The 21,437-nt window shown below is 39.4% G+C and overlaps 1 pseudogene; it reads left to right on the top strand.

Annotated features, from left to right (window-relative positions):
• Window positions 1-17,737: 17,737 nt before the first annotated feature.
• LOC141511032 (ras-related protein Rab-9A-like) lies at window positions 17,738-18,394 on the top strand (annotated as a pseudogene).
• Window positions 18,395-21,437: the final 3,043 nt, after the last annotated feature.

The raw sequence follows: 21,437 nt of genomic DNA, 5'->3' as shown, positions 1-21,437 counted from the left end.
TCATTAGAGTGCAGAAAGTATAAGAAAAATGACATTTTTTGAGTCCTGTCTTATATGAGTTTGAGTTTAATGTTAAGTTTTCCAGCCTGGAAAAAAGGGTCTCTCCAAATATTAGAAGGTTTCAAATGTAAAAATAATAATTAAGAATAATAAATAGCACTTACAGAGCGCTAGTCACTTTATCCTCACAATAACCCTAGAAAAATAACGGCTATTGTCATTCTGGTTTTACAGATGAGGAACATCGAGGCAGACAGAGGCTAAGTGATTTTCCTAGTCTATTAACTATGAGTGACTTTTCCAGCATCACACATCTATTAACTATGAAGTAGTATTTGAACTTAGGTCTTTCTGATTCCAAATTCAGTCCTCTGTCCACTGGCTTATTGAATTGCTGAGAGAGTAGATGTGTTCTGCTTGTCCCCAAAGGTCTGATGAATAATGGGTAGAAATTCAAATAGGGGGGTAATTTTAATTGATATAAGTTACAACTTACCCATTAGACTGGTCACCAAGTAGAATGGGTTATCTTGAGTAGTGGACTGCTTCTGCCTGGAAACAATCAGTCAGAGGCTGGGGAATGATTACCTTGGGAATGTTCTGCAGGGGATGTTAGTTCTGGGATGGACTGGCTTAAATGGCTTGGGAGGTCCTTTTCATCACTGACGATTCATAGCTAGGTGGTACAGTGGATAGAGCACCAGCCTTGGAGTCAGGAGTCTGAGAGTTAGAAACTAGCCTCAGACATTTGCCATTTACTAGCTATGTGACCTTGCATAAGTTATTTAACACTGATTTGCCTCACATCCAAGGTCACATTTGGCCATTGAACCCAGATGATTCTGGAAGAGAAAGTGAGGTGCACAAAATCCCCTCATTCAAATTCAATTCATTTGCCAGGTCATGATATTAATGACCTTCCATGATGTCATGGTCTTCTTTGAGAAGAAAGGACAAACATCATCTAAGACAATGGTGGTAGAGAATTGGAAATCAAGGGAATGACTAATTGGGGAATGTCTGAATAAATGATGGCATATGACTGTGATGGAATCACAGTTGTCTGTGACATATGAATTGCTGAGTTCAATGAGTTTAGAAAAACGTGGAAAGATTTGAATGAAATAATGAAGAACAAAATAAACAGAACCAAGATAACACTGTATACAGTAATAGCAATATTATTTTAAGAATGACTTTGATCAAATGTCATTTTGACTATTATAAAAACCCAAATTAGTCATAAAGGGCATGTAAAGATGCTCTCTGCATGCCGAGAAACCGATTAATAGATGCTTAAAATGATTATCTATATACATATAGATGCATATAAATATATCTATATATCTACATATATATTTGTGTTTAATGGTAGTCATCTTGATGATGGGGTAGGAGGGAAGGAATAAAGGAAAAAAGAAATTTACAAGATAATTTTGTTGTATGTTTGAAAGGAATGGCAACTTGGGCATAGCAGATTAGCAGTTTTATGTACAATTATTTTTTTATTGTACTATGTTATGAAAATGCTTGTCTTGTTCCATAAATTAAAATAAAAAATAAATCTACAGTAAAAAAAAAGTCTCCCAGTAGGAAAAGGAAAAAAACTCCATTTTTAAAATAGCAGAATTGTTGCATAATTTCCTAGACATGAAAAAGAATATAATCAATCCAAAGGTGTCCTAGAAGGTCAAAGACTCCATGAAGTTGTTTTGCATCAAGGGTTCTTTAGTGAGCATGCCCTTCGGACTTGAGGAAACATTTCAAACCTTAAGGTCTCTAGAAGACAACTCCTGTCTTCTCTTCTCCCTTTTTTATGATATTGTGAACAATCCATCTGAGTTGGAGATGATATGAATAGCTTTGATAGAACCACAATTAGAGAAACAAATATTGTCAGTGCTTTGGGAGTGGATATTGTTAAGATAAGAAAAGAATAATAGGAAGAAATCATTTAAAAAGTTATATAATTATTAAACAGAAAAGACTGTGCATTGGATGAACTGGTACAGCAGATGGCAGTTGTGTAACATGTAATGTTTTATTGTGGTTTAGAATTCTTCTTTAGCAGCCATTCTTTTTTAGAATATGTAGAAAAAGATATACACAATATACACATAAACACATTTTAGACTTATATGCATATATATGTTGTCATATCCCTTTGTGAAGTTAGTTTGATCCTCAGTTTTTGAGATAACAACTTATAATAAACATATTACCTGACATTCCACATAATGTAAACATCATAACATCAAAGAACTGTCATTCTCCACCCTATCATGCTAACATCAAATCTTGCCCCCAACACACACGCACACACACACACACACACAGAAACACAAAACCCACCCATTGATGAATATAGTGAAATGCTCTGTCTTTGATATTTGCATATTGAAGAAAGGGTTCTTCCCTTTGAAATCAAACAGAATGGTGGTCAGCCCTAGAATCTGCTGCAAAGGGTTAGGGATTTCAATCATTGTTGCTTTCTCAGGTAGAAGGGAAAGAGAACAGATCTGTGCTATCAGTTTCAGGTGAGCAAATTTACTCTCTCAAAGTGGAGAGCTGCCTAAAATTGAGGGATTAAATGATTTGCCCAGGATCTCACAGTCAGTGGGGGGTCAGAGATGAAACTTGAACTCAAATCTTCCTGGTCAGAGGTCAGTTCAGCTACTACAATTCACTATATCAGATTGTCTCTTGTGTATTCATATTGCTAAGGAAGAAATCCATTCTTTCCTATAAAAACCTTCCTCAACTGCCTCTAGAATCATTTGTATAAAATTGGGATTTATATATAAATATGTATATAAATATATATGTACATGTATATAAAATTATATATAAATATGTATATGAATATATGTATATAACATGTGCATAGATATAGAAATATTTTATATATTTATATATAAATCTACATTAAATATACAAATATAAGCATTTATATTTAAATAGGAATATAATATATAAATATAGATTTATCTGTACTATAAAATGGTGATTACAATAGAATTTACCTCCCAGAATGGTTGTGAGGGGAAAAGGAAGGTGAAGGAATACATTTCTTCATAGGGGTCAGTCACTACATTATCTCATTGGACAAAATGAGCAAACCTTTTGGTATTCTAGGAGGGACAGTGTAGAGAGCATTGGGAAGGCTGGAATTCTATTCTCTATGTGACTCTAGTAAAGTCACTTAATTTCTGTTTGTCTTAGTTTCCTTATCTGTAAAGTGGGAATAATAACAGCATCTATTTTCCAAGATTATGGTAAGGATCAAGTAAGATAATATATATGCATATATGTATATACATATATATGTATATACATATATATGTATATAGTTCTTGCAAGGCAATGGGGTTAAGTGACTTGCCCAAGGCCACACAGCTGGGTAATTATTAGGTATCTGAGGCTGGATTTGAACTCAGGAACTCCTGACTCCAGGGCCCGTGCTCTATCCACTGTACCACCTAGCTGCCTTGAGATAATATTTGTTAAAAAAAAAAGGGGTTAGTACAGAAACTGGTACATTGTGGGGACATTAGAATCACTAGCTATTATTATTATTGTAGTCATTGTCATTAGGGAAGCTAGGTGGTGTAATGGATAGATCACCAGCCCTGGGGGCTGGGAGGAGCTGAGCTCAAATTCCATCTCAGACACTTGACACTGTTTAGCTGTGTTAACTTCGGTAAGTCACTTAACCTTGATTGTCTCTTCTCCAGATGGCTATGATTCATTTCTGGCCACAGGACCCAAATGGTTCTGGAGGAGAAAGTGAGACTGGTGACTAGCATAGTCCCTCCTCACTCAATCCAAATCACTAGCTTGTCATGGCATCACATCCCTGATGTCATGGTCTTCCTCTTTGAGAATGATGTATAAACATCATCATCATGTCATTATAATCCACTATGCCAAGCTGCCCCTTGTAGATAAAGCATCTCAAGAAGTGAAACAAATGAAATAAATGGAGAGGAGGAAGAAAAAGAGGAAGGCATTGGAAACTGAGGCTCAATTTCTGAAGAGTTTTCCCTGGAGATGCTTTTATGAGGAGACTTTAAAAGATGCCAAAGATTATCCATGCATGTACACACACACACACACACACACACACACACACACACACACAGACACACACACTCTTATGATCTGTATGAATGCTCGAAGAGTCTGTCACTTGTTCCTTGGGATTTACCAGCTGATCTGGACATCAGGAATGTTTGGTCCTTCAGAACTTTTTGATGAAAGCTGATGACTCTGTTCGATGACATCCAACCATCAAAATCTCTGTATTAGTGTAATTGAGCATACATTAAATTGTTCAGCAAAATAGCTTTTGTCATGCTATACTGTCTTTTTTTCTCTTGGTACACCAGGGCCTGACAGATTTCTTGGGGAACTAAGCAATTGAGAGTGGAGCAATTTTGATACAAAATGGGGCCCACGCATTAGAACCATTACACCAGGCTTGTTTTCTGATCATTTTCTAATAAAATAAAGGGTCTTCTGTGATGCTAACGGAAGGCAGGTTTAAAAACACATCATAACATTTTAAGTGTGTTGGTCTTGCAACATTTGTTCCAATTTTCAAGTGTGACAGACACTGAGTAATAGAATTTCTCAAACAGATGCTTTCATGATGGGCCTTGCCCTGTCACTCTAGATGACAAGATTTCAAAAAAATCTTTATCCAGTATGTTATCATTTTGAAAGATTAGTAATTGCATATCATTTCATTTAAGACTTCATTTGAAGGAATAAAGGCTGTACAATATAGCTTATTATTTAGATATTGTGAATAACAGAAAACCAGAGGTTTTCCAAACCCAGTAACTAATGGTTGACAAATTAGGAGCATCTCATATACCTTAATGGAAGCTTTGGCTTGGTTTTAAAGTAAGAGTCTTTGGCATTACCTTCAAACATTTCTAATTCCAGGACAATATCTTTTTGTCTGACAGAAAGACCAAGTATTTGCTAATTTGAATGGGCTTGGGCTCCTTGCTCTTCTCGTTAGGATAGTTGACTTCCAGTGGTGAAATTTCTTTAGGTTCTAATCCATATCCTTTTTCCTTTATCTATTTCCCATTCTTTTGGGCATCAACAATTTACTTATATGGATGAGGTTGGTATTGTTCTCATTGAATGATACCTCTGTATTTTTATTCTTTCTTTTGATTCTGTTTTAAGCTTGATCTTTGCTCAGACCACGGACTATACTCAGACATGTGATTCAGGTAGAAGTCTGTGGTGAACTCATGGGAGGACATATGTGGGCAGGAAGAAGAGTGATCTAATTAATATGTTGTAGTCAGGAATTCCCACATTGTTGAGATCACAGGTCATTGTGAAAACTGCTAGCATGGCAAGCTCCTTCTGAGGCAAAAATATCTGGGTTCTTCTGAAACATACCAATCATGTGGCCCTGGGTTACACTTCCAAACCAGAATTCATCTCTCCACTCCCCTGCATGCCCCAATTGTCTTTCCTAATTTCCCTATTAATGTTAAGGGCACTACTGATCCTCTCAGTCCCCAGGCTTGAAAGCTATTGTCATCTCCCACTCCTCACTTTCATTTCCTCCACTCATGGCCATGTCCTGTTGTCTTTGCCTTCTCTGCTCTCAGAGCATGGTGCAGGACTTCGCTCCTTCATGTAGTAGCCTATACTATGGCAATAACTTGTGGTTGGGTCTCCCATCTTAACTGTCTCCCCTCTCCAGTCCATCTTGCCCTCATCTGCTGAAGCTCAGGTTTGACCATGACACCCCCTACTCAGGAAATGCCAGTGACTCTCCCTGACTTCCAGGGTCAAATAGGGGATACTCTAGTAAGCTTGTCCCTTGCTACCTTGCACTCTGTGACTCAGTGACACTGCTAACTTCTTTCTCCTACCACATGCTCCACTGCCTCCCCATGATTTCTACCTGTTGTCTTGAAGACTGGAAAGGACCCTCTCTCCTGGCCTCCATCTACTGGCTTCCCTGGTCTCCTGGAAATCTTTCTCAGATCCTTCTTCTACAAAAGACCTTTCCCAGTTCTTTCTTTCTTTTTTTTTTTTTTTTAGGTTTTTGCAAGGCAAATGGGGTTAAGTGGCTTGCCCAAGGCCACACAGCTAGGTAAGTGTCTGAGATCAGATTTGAACCCAGGTACTCCTGACTCCAAGGCCAGTGCTTTATCCACTAAGACACCTAGCTGCCCCTTCCCAGTTCTTTCAATACTAGTGGTGTCCCTGGGAATTTACCTGCCATTAAGCCTGTTATCTAGCTTGCACAAACCAGTTTTCTCCCATGTATAAGACACACCCTGGGAGCATCTTCTACAGTGGTGTAGATTTTTTGAGTTACATTTTCCACTTTTTTGCACTTGTTATCTTTGCACTCATTGTTTTGCCTTTGGTACCGGTATATTAGGCTATGTTTTGCCATGTTCTGTCCAGAAATGGCTCAGAAAAGATTTTCGTTCAGTGATGAATTCTAGTTCAAAGTGATCCAGATTGCCAAAGTGAATGGCAGTCCTGCTGCTGAACATCAGTTTGGTCCTCTTCCAATTGAGAAAACTGGCTCTGGGAAGAAGAAACCCAACTGACAACGCCCTGGCAGAAGAAGGCCAGGAGAGGCAAGGCAGTCAGATGATCTGAACTAGAGAGGGAATAGAAGAGATGGATGGAAGAGTAAAGGGCCATTAGAATTCTTGTGTCCACCAAGATGGTTGATCAGGAGGCCAGAAGAATTGCTGATGGAAGAGAAGTGACTGATTTCCAAGGAGGAGACAATGGGTGCTTTAGATTCACAAAATGGAATGGACTAAGAGTGCATCCATGCACCAGACTTGCCCAGGAAGGGCTGGTGGTCAACCACAAACCAGAGCACAGGCAGGAGAGCAGATAAGCTCATGGGTGGGAGTTATGATAACGATGAGAAGTTGTATGAATTTTATGAGGAATAAAACCTGAGTTCAATAACTTGATAGAATACATTTTTTTTCAAATTTTGGGCCCCAAAATTAAAATGTGTCTTATACATGGGGAAATACAGTAGTTCTTTGAATGTTGACTCCCCCATAGATTGCAGGGTTTGTTTTTTCCTTTCTTTGCATTGCCAGCATTTAACACATAGTAGGTGCTTCATAAAGGTTAGCTTATTTGTTGCTTTCACCTTTTGGTGATATAGGAAGGTAAGCAGTGGAATGATCACCAAGTTGCCTTCATAAATGGGGTTCTCTATCCAGAATCACAAGTCAAACCCACACCTAATTATTGTCATTTTGTTAGAATTTTCCAAGGTTCTTGGCTTCCTGTCGGGTGCTAACAGCACCACTTAGGATGAGGGAATGTGAAGTCAGACTAAAACTCCAGGGAAATCTTGATATGTCTGGATTCATATCCTGCTTATAACCCAGTGAAGGGGAGACCTCACATCAGTCATTTAAGCAACCTGAGCCTTAATTTGCCCATAAGCAACATGGGGACAGTGATGCCTCCAAAACCTGCCTTTCTAGGTAGTTGTGAGACAAGCACTTTATTAATCTCAAATTACTCACCATTGGGGGCTAATTTTTGTTCTTAAGGTAAGTCCTACCCTGATGATATCTAGAACAAAAGAACCCAATTCTGACAGACTCCTTTCCTCCACTGCCTCCTTTCTTCCCTCTTTGTATCAGACACTTATAAAAATTATACTCACACAACCAACCCTTCAGAGTTTCCCTCTGGGCATCCACAGGGACCAAATCCTGATGTTATTACAGAGAAACCGAGGAACCATATAACACTCAGCAGCTGGGCTTCTCTGAGCCCTGGACCTCATTTTCTTGAATCCCTCCTTACAAAAAAGTCCCAAGAGATTTTATTCTGAGCTGTCTCTGCCTCATGATGACTGTTTTCTCTTATTGATTCTGGGATACTAAAAGCTACCATCATTTATTTATCTTCCACTTTAAGGTTTACAAAGCACTTTTCTCAAAATGCCCCAGGAGAGAAGCAGTTCAATCATTATAACCTTCATTTTACAGATGAGGAAACTGAGGCTTGGAGAGGTGGCTATTTGAATCAGTCAAGAAACATTTATTAAATGCCAGGTGAATTCACTCGCTCAGATCACATGACTTGTAAGAGTTAAAATTAGAACTGGAGGCCAGTAAGATTATCAAGTCTGACCCTTTCCTCTCTCTGGTCCAGGCCAGATAGTTTTTTTTCTTTTCATTACTTTTGGTTTAGAGCAGGCTGCACCCTGATGCTCTCCTTTCCTGTCACCTTCATTCAGCCCTTTAGATATTTCCTGCCCACTTATTAACTTGGTGATTTTCACAGATACCTTTTGTATAGATTAACATACATTACATCCCTGTGGTTCTTCTCTGCCACTTCCTTCTGGAGGATTAAGTCACACATTAATTTGCTCTTGCAAATTACTTCCTTGTTCTGCTAATATAATACAATAACAAGCCACTTCAGGAATGTGATTGCTCTAAACCAATCCATTATTGATTCATTGTGATGGCATTGCTTTTTAGTTGACTATTGCTGTCATGAACTCAGAGGCTGCCCACCACACCATCTGAAAGACTTAAATTCTCTTCCTGGGTGGGGTAGGAAGAGGCCAGTATTCATGTGAATACTGTTTCAAGTGAATCATGTTTAAGAAAAAAGCCAATCCAAAATACCCCTCCAAGAGACCCAAGCCACAAGGTCAGGGCTGGTGTTTGGTGGACCCCAAGGTCACCAAGTTACTACAAATGCTAAAAGGATCTTGTTAAAAAGCAATCTTTCATCCATAATAACACAGTGCTGCTTCCTAGACTTCCGAGGTTGCTTTCCAGGGAAAGGTTGAGGGGAGGACAATAGAGGGGAAAGCCTAAGAGACATGGCAGATGTATGGGGGCAAAGCTCTATCCTTTGAGGGAAAAGACTGGCTCTAAAATCAACAGTATGATTTTATATGCCTTTGAGGACTATTTTTGGGAAGTAACTGATAAAAGGCAATGGTACTTAATGAACTAGGCAATTTTTCATTTCATTGATTTCTGCTTTTTAAATTGTATTTTTACGTTGGTAAAGCACTTTACCTATGCCATTTCACTTGGGCCTCACAACAACAGGTGTGTGATGATCTCCATTTTGATTCCTTGGGTGAACCTGTTCAATTCTATACTGTCTTTTTCTCTTAAGTATACCATTCCTTTATTCTATTGGATTTTGTGTCTTGGAAAAGCTCTGTCTTGAATTATTCCTGCCATTCTACATATGTACTGTTGAAACAAACTGGAGAGAATCTTAAAACTGTACTTCCTAGATCTATTATAAATTTATATTACATAATCTCACCTGGGCTCTCAATCCTTTCACACCATCCTGCTTGTCATTAAACTACTCTCCACTTCTAAACCTTTCCATACTTTTTAAAACTTCAAAAAGCTTCACCACTCACTCGTCGGTCTCCTGCCCCACCCCCTTTCTCAGTTGAAGATGCTCTCGTGTTTTATGGAAAACGTCGAGGTTGCTCACCAAGATCTCCCTCTTACCTCCTCCTCATCTAATGTCATTTTTCTCCTTTTCTCCAATGAGGAACTCCTCTTCTTTTTTGCCAAGACAAATGCATTTACATGCATAAGTGACCCCCATGTTCTCCCATTTTCAGTAGATGACACCCTTTATCCTTTCCAATCTCATCTGTAATCAATCATTCTCTTTTGGCTGTTTCTCTACTGCCTATAAACATTCCTTGTCTCCCCAGATTGAAAAAGTCCCCATTGAGATCATCTGCAACACATTATCTTATATCTCTTTCCCCCTTTCTACCTAAGAGAAGGCTGTCTGCATTTGATGACTACCATTGTAGACTACTCACTGTCTTCATTACTTTGTGCTTTCCAAACTGAAGCTGCTCTTTCCAGTGTATCTGTCCCAGTCCATCCTGTTGTCCCTAGAATCCTCCCGCAATTCCTATTTCATCATCATATTCCTTTGTTAGAGAGATTTTTTTCTCCTGTCCTGTCTCAGTCATCATGAGGTCTGACTTCCTCTCATAGAAGATACAACATTCCTGTCACTGGTCCATTAACAGAAACATCAATCCCACACTTAGACCTGTAGCTTTATCTCCTTCCTACCAAAGGCTATTTACAAATGACCAGTCACAAAAAGGAAATTTGGAATATATCTATTTAGAGTGAAAAGAAGTTGGAGAACTTGGGATTAGATTAGACCATACCAGAAAATATAAAGAGAAAATGAACCCTTTCTCTGAAAGCTCAGTCAAGAATGGGACCTGATCTCAGCCAAGGTGAAATTTTCTGATGGATTTAGAAGGAAGCAAAGAGCCAATCATGAACACAAAAAGGAAGCAGGCTTATTTACTTTTCTCTAAGAGAATTCTTCTCTTTTTCCTCCCTAGAGGGAGCCTGAAGAAAACCAAGAATCATGTCTCTATCTCTTTAGAAACATGTCCTTTTGGTCTGCTATAATTTTCCTTTCTTTCTCAATCTTGAGCCTATTAAAGAGAACCAATTTCAGTTTTCAAATCCACTAGCCCTTTCACCTCTAATGCCATGCCAAACTATTATCCTTGATTATTCCCAGATCTACCTTCCTTCTTCCTAGGATGGTTTTTCCTGAAGGGGGCCACCCTGAAAGAGCAGATCTATTACAGATTCGTTACCTTTTCTCATCTGGGCCCTCACTGTTGATTACTTTCATTACCCAGCAATTATTTTCTAATTACCTATCATACTATTCACAGCTACTGTTCCAGGCTTCCCACACCACCCATCCTTTTTTTAGGGACATTTACTATGAAAATAGAAGCCATTCCCCCAAGCTTCTTCTTCCTTCTCTATGTTTCAAAACCCCTTTACTTTATCTGCCATTTTCTCTTTCTCTGTTGAAATCATGACCATTTTCCATATCCAAGTCATTCCTTCTACATGTGCCCTTGATCTTATTCCTTCCTGTGTTCTCTGGCAGATTGTCTCCACAATTATCTCCTCCCTAATTTTTCTGATAAAGAAACAGGCATAGAAAAATTAATCAACTGGTCTTCAATGCCACAGGTAGTCATTAGTAGAGCTAATAGGTTCAATGGTGATTCCAAAACCTTCACTCTGTCCACTGCCCCCCCACTGCCTTCTCTCTACACATGATCCCAATTTACTACCATTTTCATCTTCAGAATTGGCAGGTAAGAGGTGTTCAGAAAGAACTGAAATGATACATGGAACATGATGACTCTAGAGTTCACAGTAGTAAGGCCCTTCCAGTTGCCATATGTGAAAGGGGAAAAAAAGACTTGAGAAACAATTCTGGTTAGAAAGAGGACTGTGGCATGGTAATCATAAATTCGAAAATTTGATTGTATTTATGAGGTACTTTTAGGTTTGCAAAGAGCTTTGCATATTTTCTACCACTGAATTCCTACATCCTGCCTATGAGATAGAGGCTATTATTTTTATTTCTGAGATGGAGAGACTGGGAGAGAGAAAGATTCCTCAGCTGGTAACCAAAGGTTACCCAAGTGTCTATTCCAAGTCTCACACTCAACCCACTATGTCACCTCCCTGCCTAAGTAACCAAAAGATGCTGTTGAACATTGTGGAGGAAAGAACCCCAACTTCCAGAAATTATAGGGGAATTAGATTTAAAGGCCATTCATTTTTTTTGTTTTTTTGAAAGATTTTATTTTAAGTTTTACAATTTTCCCCCTAATCTTGCTTCCCTTCCCCCACCCCCACAGAAGGCAGTCTGTTAGTCTTTACATTGTTTCCATGGTATATATTGATTTAATTTGAATGTGATGAGAGAGAAATCACATCCTTAAGGAAGAAACATCAAGTATAAGAGATAGCAAGATCAGACAATAAGATAACAGTTTTTTTCTAAATTAAAGGAAATTGTCCTTGGTCTTTGTTCAAACTCCACAATTCTTTCTCTGGATATAGATGGTATTCTCCATTGCAGACAGCCCCAAATTGTCCCTGATTGTTGCACTGATGGAATGAGGAGTCCATCAAGGTTGAACATCACTCCCATGTCGCTGTTAGGATGTACAGTGTTTTTCTGGTTCTGCTCATCTCACTCAGCATCAGTTCATGCAAATCCTTCCAGGCTTCCCGGAATTCCCATCCCTTCTGGTTTCTAACAAAACAATAGTGTTCCATGACATTCATATACCACAGTTTGTTAAGCCGCTCCCTAACTGAAGGACATTCACTTAATTTCCAATTCTTTGCCACCACAAGCAGGGCTGCTATGCATATTTTTGTACAAGTGATGTTTTTACCCTTTTTCATCATCTCTTCAAGGTATGGACCCAGTAGTGGTATTGCTGGGTCAAAGGGGGATGCACATTTTTGTTGTCCTTTGGGTGTAATTCCAAATTGCTCTCCAGAAAGGCCAGCTATTCTTTTTTTTAGGCTTTTGCAAAGCAAATGGGGTTAAGTGACTTGCCCAAGGCCACACAGCTAGGTAATCATTAAGTGTCTGAGGCAGAATTTGAACTCAGGTGCTCCTGACTCTAGGGTTGGTGCTCTAGCCACTGTGCCACCTAGCCACCCCCAATTATTCTTAAATATGATATAACAAAAAGGAAAAAAGAAAATCTACAAATGCTACTTGAAATAGTAGGAACATGAGTATTGAGGATGTGTGACCTCAGTGGCTACTCATTCTACCCTCTCCATTTTATTGAAGAGAAAACTGAGCCAGAGACATTGAGTGACCATCCCAGGGCCATGTAGCAAAATTGCAGAGGTGGAATTTAGACTCCCTTTGTTTAGATAGAGTCAGTGTGGTAGAGGAGAAAGTGGCCAAACTTTGGGTGCTGAATTTGGGCCATAGGACCTGAGTTCAAATATTACCTCTACTAGTTATTGCTACCACTTAAGTAATTAGGGATAAGATACTTTGCTTCTTTGGGGCCCCCGTTTCCTCATTTGTCCAATAAAAATGAGAACTAGATAACTTCTAAAGTCCCTTCCAGTTTTACATATGTGACTCGATGAGACCAAATCAGAACTCTTATTCCCAGACCATGAAAATAGGTATAAGAATGATTATCTCAGTTAGCTAAGTATTTGTTGTTATTGTTCAGTTCTCTTCAGTCTCTCATTTGAGATATTCTTGGAGTGGTTGCCGTTTCATTCTCTAGCTCATTTGACAGACGATGAAACGGATGAAAACAGGGTAAAGTGACTTGCCCAGGGTCACACAGCTAGCAAGTACCCTAACCCTAAGACCAGATTTGACTTCAGGCAAATGAGTCTTTCTGACTTCGGGCTCATCAGTCTAGTCATCAAGTTACCCTAGCAAAATATTTTCTAGCTGCTAAGTCTCATAGTCTATATGGGTTCTTGTCCACCATTATTATTTTTTTTTAGGTTTTTGCAAGGCAAATGGGGATAAGTGGCTTGTCCAAGGCCACACAGCTAGGTCATTATGAAGTGTCTGAGACCGGATTTGAACCCAGGTACTCCTGACTCCAGGGCCGGTGCTCTATCCACTGCGCCACCTAGCTGCCCCTCTTGTCCATCATTATTGAAGAAGTCAAAATGACATCCCTGTTTGAGACAAATTGCAGTGTGTCCAGCTGTGACTGATCAGACCAATATGATTTCAGAATGCTCTACCACCGGTTGGGCACAGATGGTCCATGTGACCACCTGGGGTGGGTTCTCTAAATTTATGGATGTCTACACATTACACAGAGTAAGTACTGGACACCAGCATATCATTCTTTCCTCTTAGTCTGGGTTGAGTGTAATTGTTTATGGTTGGGACTCCAATGTTATCCATCCTAATTGGTAGCTTTACTTTAATTTACTTTAATGGAGAGAAGGTTGGGCATGGATGTGAGAAAAGGACCTGGAGAAGAGAGATTGGATTTGTTCTGCCTGAACCTTGAGGCCAGAAGGAATAAAATCCAACTCAATCCAATTCCATTCCATTCAATGAGCATTTCTTTAGAGCTGATTGATGTGCTATAAACACTCTGCTAAAATTGGAAGACAAAAATGAAGGAGTCTGGACCCTGAAGGATTATGTTGGATGGGTGGCCTAGGAAGAAGATTACAATAGGTAATCAGATGAGGAGATCCACAGTAACTCTGTGTGTGTGTGTGTGTGTGTGTGTGTGTGTGTGTGTGTGTGTGTGTGTGTCTGTGGTGGAGAGGATATTTGTTTCAGGGAATGTTTCCAGTTAGTGGGAGTCAGGAGAGCCTTCTCAGAGGAGGTGGCCCCTGAACTAAACCTCAAAGGAAGCCAGAGATTCTAAAAGGTGGAGGGCAGGGATGGAGGACGTAGAGATGCCAATCTGGGCTTGAGGAAAGCAAAGTCTTCCTAAAACCCCAGTTGCATAGAAGTGGAATGGCTGGCTTGGGAGGTAGCAGTGGTTGAAGGTGTGCTTACTAAGGTTGCCAATGGGCCTGATCAATGATGCCCCAGTCCTTTTTGTTTCTCTTTACCCTTCCTGGTGGGTTCTGGGAAACATAGGATAGTATTTCCTCCTTGGTTCTAATTCACATGATGTTTGGGGAAGGGGCAGGCTTGTTTCTAACCATGTGTGATTGAGGATCTGGCTCTGAAGAGAAGTCTTCTAATTGGATGATCTGAAAGGGCTGATAATGCTGGAGGTATTGACTTGGACTGAATTCACAAATAAAAGGAGTTAGAGATACCTTTTTGCTTGTTGCTACTTTCCCTTCTTGGTGATGAGGAATAAAGAGCTTCTATGAGATTCCATGAGGAGATAGGGCAGCTGCCTTTCTGCCAAGCTGTCCTGCATCTGTGGGCAACTGTCACCATCACCTTGTTTCTGTTGTGTTCTTGAGCTCAGAAGAATGAAAATTCCAAGGGAAGAGTGTTCATGAAAGAAAGAGAATCTCTCCAAGCCTTCTGAGGCCTCACTGGTCCTTAGAGTTGGGAGAAGAGTCCATTTGAAAGGTAGCATCTAAAAACAGAAGCGGGACCTGCAGATGGAAGGAGAAAACCAGTCTATCATATATGGATGGCAGCAGGTTCATGGATCATGACTCTTCAGGATGGAGAGGAGATTAGTCATGGATCCTAGGAAAGGACTGGTCCTTGGAACAGTCAAGGAGCTAGACTTAAGGGGAACTTCATGATGATACAATAAAGATGGCAAATGATTTCTAGTACTGGAGGAAGAAGGTGTTTCTTAGACATCCACATTAGCCACACCTGGGCTCCCTTACCATCGTATTTTCATTTTGAGTCCACTCTCCCTAAAAATCTTGGACACATAAGGGCAGATCCTACTGCTGCTGTTCCTGTTATGCCTTCTTAGTAAATCTTCGAAGTATTCCCATGTTCCACTGATTGATAATTGGGAGCACATCAGACTGGGGGCCAGGAGCTATAGTATTATAATCCCATTCCCTCTTAGGATACTGCTGAAAGACCAAGGGGAAGAAGTGGCTAATTGTCCTCTGGGAACTGAATCTGCCGGTGTGAGTAGGACTTGAAGACTGAGTGCAGATTGGGGGGTTTCATTATTTGATGCTGGTTGGATTAGCTCACCTCTGAGCTTCTTTCTAAATCTGAGACCGCCCCCCCCACTTTGGCCAGTACTGCAGAAACCCAGACCTTGTTTTCTCTCCCACTTTGTCAAGCAGTGATGCTGGCTGCAGCTACTCCACTAAAACACAGATGAACTCATGATGAGCCAGGCCCTATATTACCACCATAAAGCTAGGTACTTATTGGCCTTAGATTCATCTAAGTTTTATCTCCCTGGCCAGGGAGCTCATTTAACAGCATCAAGAGAACTGGGCTGGAATCTCATCCCTTCCACTTGTACCTTTGGGACCTTCCAGTGGAACATTCACATTCAGGCTTAACCAACTAGAGAATAAAATGATCTATTCATCGAGACTAAGGAGGCAGGAGAGGCATGGTGAGGCATGGCTGAATTTTTTCTCTCTGCTTCTCACTCAGAGAATAAACACAATGCTTCCTCTGGGCCAAAATACACACCAAACACTTCGCCAACAATTCTTCATGTTTCCTGTTAAATTGGGTTTATTTTTCTTGTGTGAATTTCCCCTTAGACACAATCTCCAAACAGCACTGGAAGGATTGGAGGTGATGGGAAAACTTTTTAATAACAGGATTTGTACTTAGGTAAGAGCTCAAGGAGCTCTCAGAATCAGTAGAAGTAAACAGGCCTGCCTCTCCAAAGTGGGGGAGACCAAGGAACGGGAGAGAAAATGGTGAGACCAAGGAGGCAGAAGAGAGTGGAAAGAGGCTGCTGGGATTGGAACAAGGCCCTGAGAGCCATGGGACCTCAGTTCAGGGACTTCTCACCTGCTTGGCCATGGGAAGTCATTTCTCTTGCTTGCTTTGTCCTCAGTTTATTCATCTGTAAGATGGAGCAGGACATCTCAGTCTCTTCCAATTCTAACTCTAGGACCCTATGGTACAGTATAGGGCTATGTTAAGTCACCCAATGACACTCTAGCTGCTGTGGGTAGTACTCAGTTCAAGTTTTAACTGCTCTGAGGGACCTAGATCATCTCAGAATGGGGGAAGGTTGCTGCTGTATTGTTCAGTGCTTTTTAATAAGGGTAGGTTGGGGAGAATTGGAAACAAGGGGGACAGGATACTCCTTGTCTTCTCATCCTCTGATTAGCTGACTACATACCATTTGGAGTCAAGCCATTGCTCCACTGGGATGATGTCTCTTTGGAGACCCTGGGGTAAAATTTGCAGAGTGCACTGGTCAGACTGGAATAGGCTGAAGATTTGTTGTATGGAAAGAGAAATGAAAGGAAGTCACTAAAAATAGTAGGCAAGGGCCTAAAATTGTCATGATTTGTCTCTCAGTTCAATTCTTCCCTCCTCAAAGTGCAAGTCAATGACTATGGGGAAAAAAATACTCCCAACCAATCGTTCAGTCAGCTTCATAGGATCATCACTCTGGAGCTGGAAAGGATCTCAGAGGTCATTTTACTCTCATTTTACAGATAAAGAAATTAAGTCCCAGAAAGGTGAATTGGTCTGCCTACATACTTAGCAAGTGCCACAGGCAAGAATCAGCTCAAGGTCCATGATGGCAATTCAATCAGTAAGATTAATCATCTATTCTTGGCCAGGTATGCACCAGACTTTGGGGGTTACAAAGAAAGGTGAAAATCATCCCTGTCCTCAAGAAACTTCTAATCTGGGGTGGCTAGGTGGCACAGTGGATAGAGCTCCAGCCTTGGAGTCAGGAGTACCTGGGTTCAAATCCGACCTCAGACACTTAATAATTACCTAGCTGTGTGGCCTTGGGTAACCCACTTAACCCCATTGCCTTGAAAAAACTTAAAAAAAAAGAAACTTCTAATCTAATCAGGACTGACAACACTAACAAATATTCATTTTATTTATTTTTAAATTAAATTAAATTTTTTTTTCAAGGCAATGAGGTTAAGTGACTTGCCCCAAGGTCACACAGCTAGGTTAATTATTAAGTGTATGAGGCTAGATTTAAACTCATGTCCTCCTGACTCCAGGACCAGCACTCTATCTACTGTACCACTTAGCTGCCCCTAAAGATCCATTTTAGAAGGAAGTAACTTGGCCAGAGTAGAGCCCATGAGGCCTCTACCTTCTCTTTTTTTGTCCTGTTCTCTGACTTATCTTCAGATCATTCTTGGCCATCTCAACAGCAATCTGAAAAGGAAACCACAGTTCATTTAATTCCGATGATTCATACATGGTCAGAAGTGGAACAATGGTGGTAATGGAAATGATGCCCTTAAACTGAAAAAATTTAAGAATTTTGAAGTAAAAATATCTTTTCATTCAACAATGGCAGGAAAAACATCACCTTTTTAAAGAAATTCTCCTTGGTGATGGTGTCGTTAGGAAGAGCTCTCTTGTGAATAGATATATCACAACAAATTTGAGAGCCATGTATTCCACACTCGAGGTGTGGAATTTTGAAATAAAAACTTGTAAGTGGATGGACACTTTGTCACCATACAGATTTGGGACTCAGCAGGTCAAGAACACTTTAGAAGACTGTGAACACTATTGTACAGAGATTTGGACAGTTGCTTCTTATTTTGTGTAGATAACTCTCGTTTCCAGAACTTGGGCTATTGGAAAAAAATTATTATACCGATATCATCAAAGAACCTGACAGCTTTCTTGTTGTGATTTTGGGTAATAAGATTGACATAAGTGAAAGAGAAGTTTCTACAAAAGGAGGCTAGGACAGTGGCAACTATTCTTACTTTGAGACAAATGTAAACAGTGTCACGTTGCAGCAGCTTTTGAGGAAGCTGGTAAAAGAATTCTTGCAATTGAAGCCAGGTCAGATCACTTTACTCAGATAGATTCCATTAATCATCACCCAAAGCCCAAGTCCAGTTCATTTTGTTGTTGACTATCAAAAAACTTTGCCAATATAAGTCTAACTCGTTTACAAAATGGGGCAGGGGAAATGGGAGAAAGACAATCAGAGAAAAAAAGGTCCAGCAACTGCAGTTCTAATAAAGAAATTTAAACTAATCTATACTGCTGCTTCATTAGAAGGTAGAAGGGAAATGGCCATTCATTAAATAACCTATTAGCAAAGGCACATAACAACCATAACATTTATAAATAAAGCTGTCTCTGATAACAAATGGTAACTTAAACTTTATTGTGAAATTCATATAACTAATAATAAATCAAATAGATACTTTAATTAAAATTAAAATGAAAACTTGAATTTCTAGAAGCACTACTTGGATTGTTCTTTCCCTTAGAATTCAAATATAAAACATATTTTGTAGGTATATATTTTTATAAAATGAGCATTTTCCTTGGTTCATTGAAAGTACATTTGAAAAATGTTCAATATTAAAGATTTAAATTACAAAATTATTTTTGACTTGAGTGATACTTCATTTTACATGAAATTATTTAGCTGTTTATATCTGATCTGTAAGAGTGAAATGGAGTTGATTGATATAAGGCCAAAACTTAGACTATAGCTGATAAATTTTTTCCTCCTTAGATGTCAGCACTGATTGACTTTTAAAAAGAAAAAAAGAATATTGATGTAATTATAAAGTATCTGAAATATAGCCATCTCTAACAGATTTTGTATTTTAAAATAGAAAGTATTCATTTTTAAATAAATCAAAATGCATTTAAAAAAAAGATAAATATAGAATAGACCCTGTCCCACAAGTACCCTGACTGAAGCCATCACCTGTGGGTTTGGGGGGACATGTGGGCACTTCTGAACTAAATGTAAATTCAGAGGCCTGAGAAAGCCTTCAAGTTTTTTTGCTATTTAGTTCACGTGGTTATAGTTACCAAGTAGGCCAAACCTTCACAGAAGGAAAAGGTCATGTGAGTTGTTTGAGTCATGGGGACGGTGAAGGCTTAGGTCAATCATCTTCCAGAGGGTTTCCCTTCAGTGCGAAAAAGGAGTATTTCTTTCCTTTTTGACAATGCTTTCTGATGTGTTGGAATTTCCCTAGAGAGCTGGCATAAGTGTGGGGACTCCCATGGTTAACCAGTCCTAACCCTCCCTTATAGAGCCCTCAATGGAATGGCTCCAATAGTTTGTTCTGAATTCACCTATTCCCAAGATTGGTTCATCTACATGAAACCAACAGGAAAGATTGTCTTGGATTGTTTAAACAATCCAATTTAATAAATCTTCTCTGCCCACTGCTGTATCCAAAGACTCATTCAGCCCATTTCTCCTGGTTCCCTCCAATGGCACACAAGCCAATTTAGAGTCATAACTTGTCATTTTGACACTGGAGTCCATCAAGTGTGTCTAGGGCAAGCAACATAAATCAACTTTTTTTTTAGGCTTTTGCAAGGCAAATGGAGTTAAGTGGCTTGCCCAAGGTCACACAGCTAGGTAATTATTAAGTGTCTGAGGCTGGACTTGAACTCAGGGACTCCTGACTTGGGCCAGTGCTCTATATACTGTACCACCTAGCCACCCCCATAAATCAACTTTTAAAGAAAAATTAATTTGAATTGGGAAGAGACTTTGAGACAACATCCAATGGTGATGGTGGTGAGTGCAGGGGACTGGTATAGGTGGTTATTACTGATGGGATAGGGAGGAGAGGGAAGGTCCTGTTTGGTATGGGGGGGCAGTTAACAGGGCTGGGCTAGGTTGGGGGAGGAACTCACTTTAGGGTATGGCCACCAGGGAGGGAAACATACTTAGGTAGCTTTCATTAACCAAGTTTGAAGAGTAGCTGTTCCTAAGCTGTCGAAATGATGAAAGCAAATGCTCTCACTTTACTAGACATAAAGCATTGATTTTTTTCACCCTCATTGAAACTATCCCCTCACCTCTACTGGAGAGTCTTCCATGTTCTTCTAACTCGTTCTTTTTTAAAAAATTATTTTCAGTTCTAAACTTTCTCCCTCTATCCAACCCTTCTTCCCATCATTGAGAAGGCAAGCAATGCGATAGCCATATACATATGAAGTCATGCCAATATATATCCACATTAACCATGATGTAAAAGGGGGAAAAAAACAAGAAAGATAAAGAAAATTAAAACAAATCTGCTTCAATCTACATTCAAGGTTCCATCAGCTTCTCTTTCTGGAGGTAGAGAACATTTTTCAACACGAATCCTTTGGAACTGTTTTGGATCATTATATATATTGATCAGAGTAGCTAAGTTTTTCACAATTGATCATCCTGACAATACTACTGTTCCCTAAACTTTGCATCAGTTCATGTCTTTCCAGGTTTTTCTGTATCCATTCCCCTAGTTTGTTGTTTTAGCTCAGAGATTTCCATCACAACAATTTTTTCAGAAATTGTTCGGTTATTCCCTCAATTTTCCCTCAATTTTCAATGTTTTGCCACCAGAAATCAAGATTCAATAAGTATTTTTGTACATTTATGTCCTTTTCATTTTAAAAAAAAATCTCTTTGGAATACAGACCTAGTAATGGTATTGTCAGATCAAAATGTATGCACAGTTCCAAATTTCTTTCCAGAATGACTGGACCAGTTCACAGCTCCAACAATAGTGCCTTATGAGTTGGTGCCTTAGAGTTGTTTTAATTTACATTTTTCTAATCAATAGTGATTTAGAGCATTTTTTCACATGACTAGTGATAGCTTTAATTTCTTCTTCTGCAAAGTACCTGTTTATACCATTTGACCATTTATCAATTGGGGAATGACTCATTCCCAATTTTTTTTGAGAAATTAAATTTGCTGTAACTCCTATCCCCCAGTTCACTGATTTCCTCCTTTTCAGTTGCATTGTTTTTGTCTATACAAAACTCTTTTAATTTAATGAAATCAAAAGTTTTCATTCTAACCTCCCATCATCCTCACTGTATCTTGTTTGGTCATAAATTTCTTTATCCTTAGATCTTAGATTTTTCCATGTTCCTTTAATTTGCTTATAATATTACCTTATCTGTCTAAATCCTATTAATCTGTT

This window comes from Macrotis lagotis, chromosome 2 (assembly GCF_037893015.1).
Source record: "Macrotis lagotis isolate mMagLag1 chromosome 2, bilby.v1.9.chrom.fasta, whole genome shotgun sequence".
NCBI lineage: Eukaryota > Metazoa > Chordata > Mammalia > Peramelemorphia > Peramelidae > Macrotis > Macrotis lagotis.
This window is presented reverse-complemented; position numbering and strand designations above follow the sequence as displayed.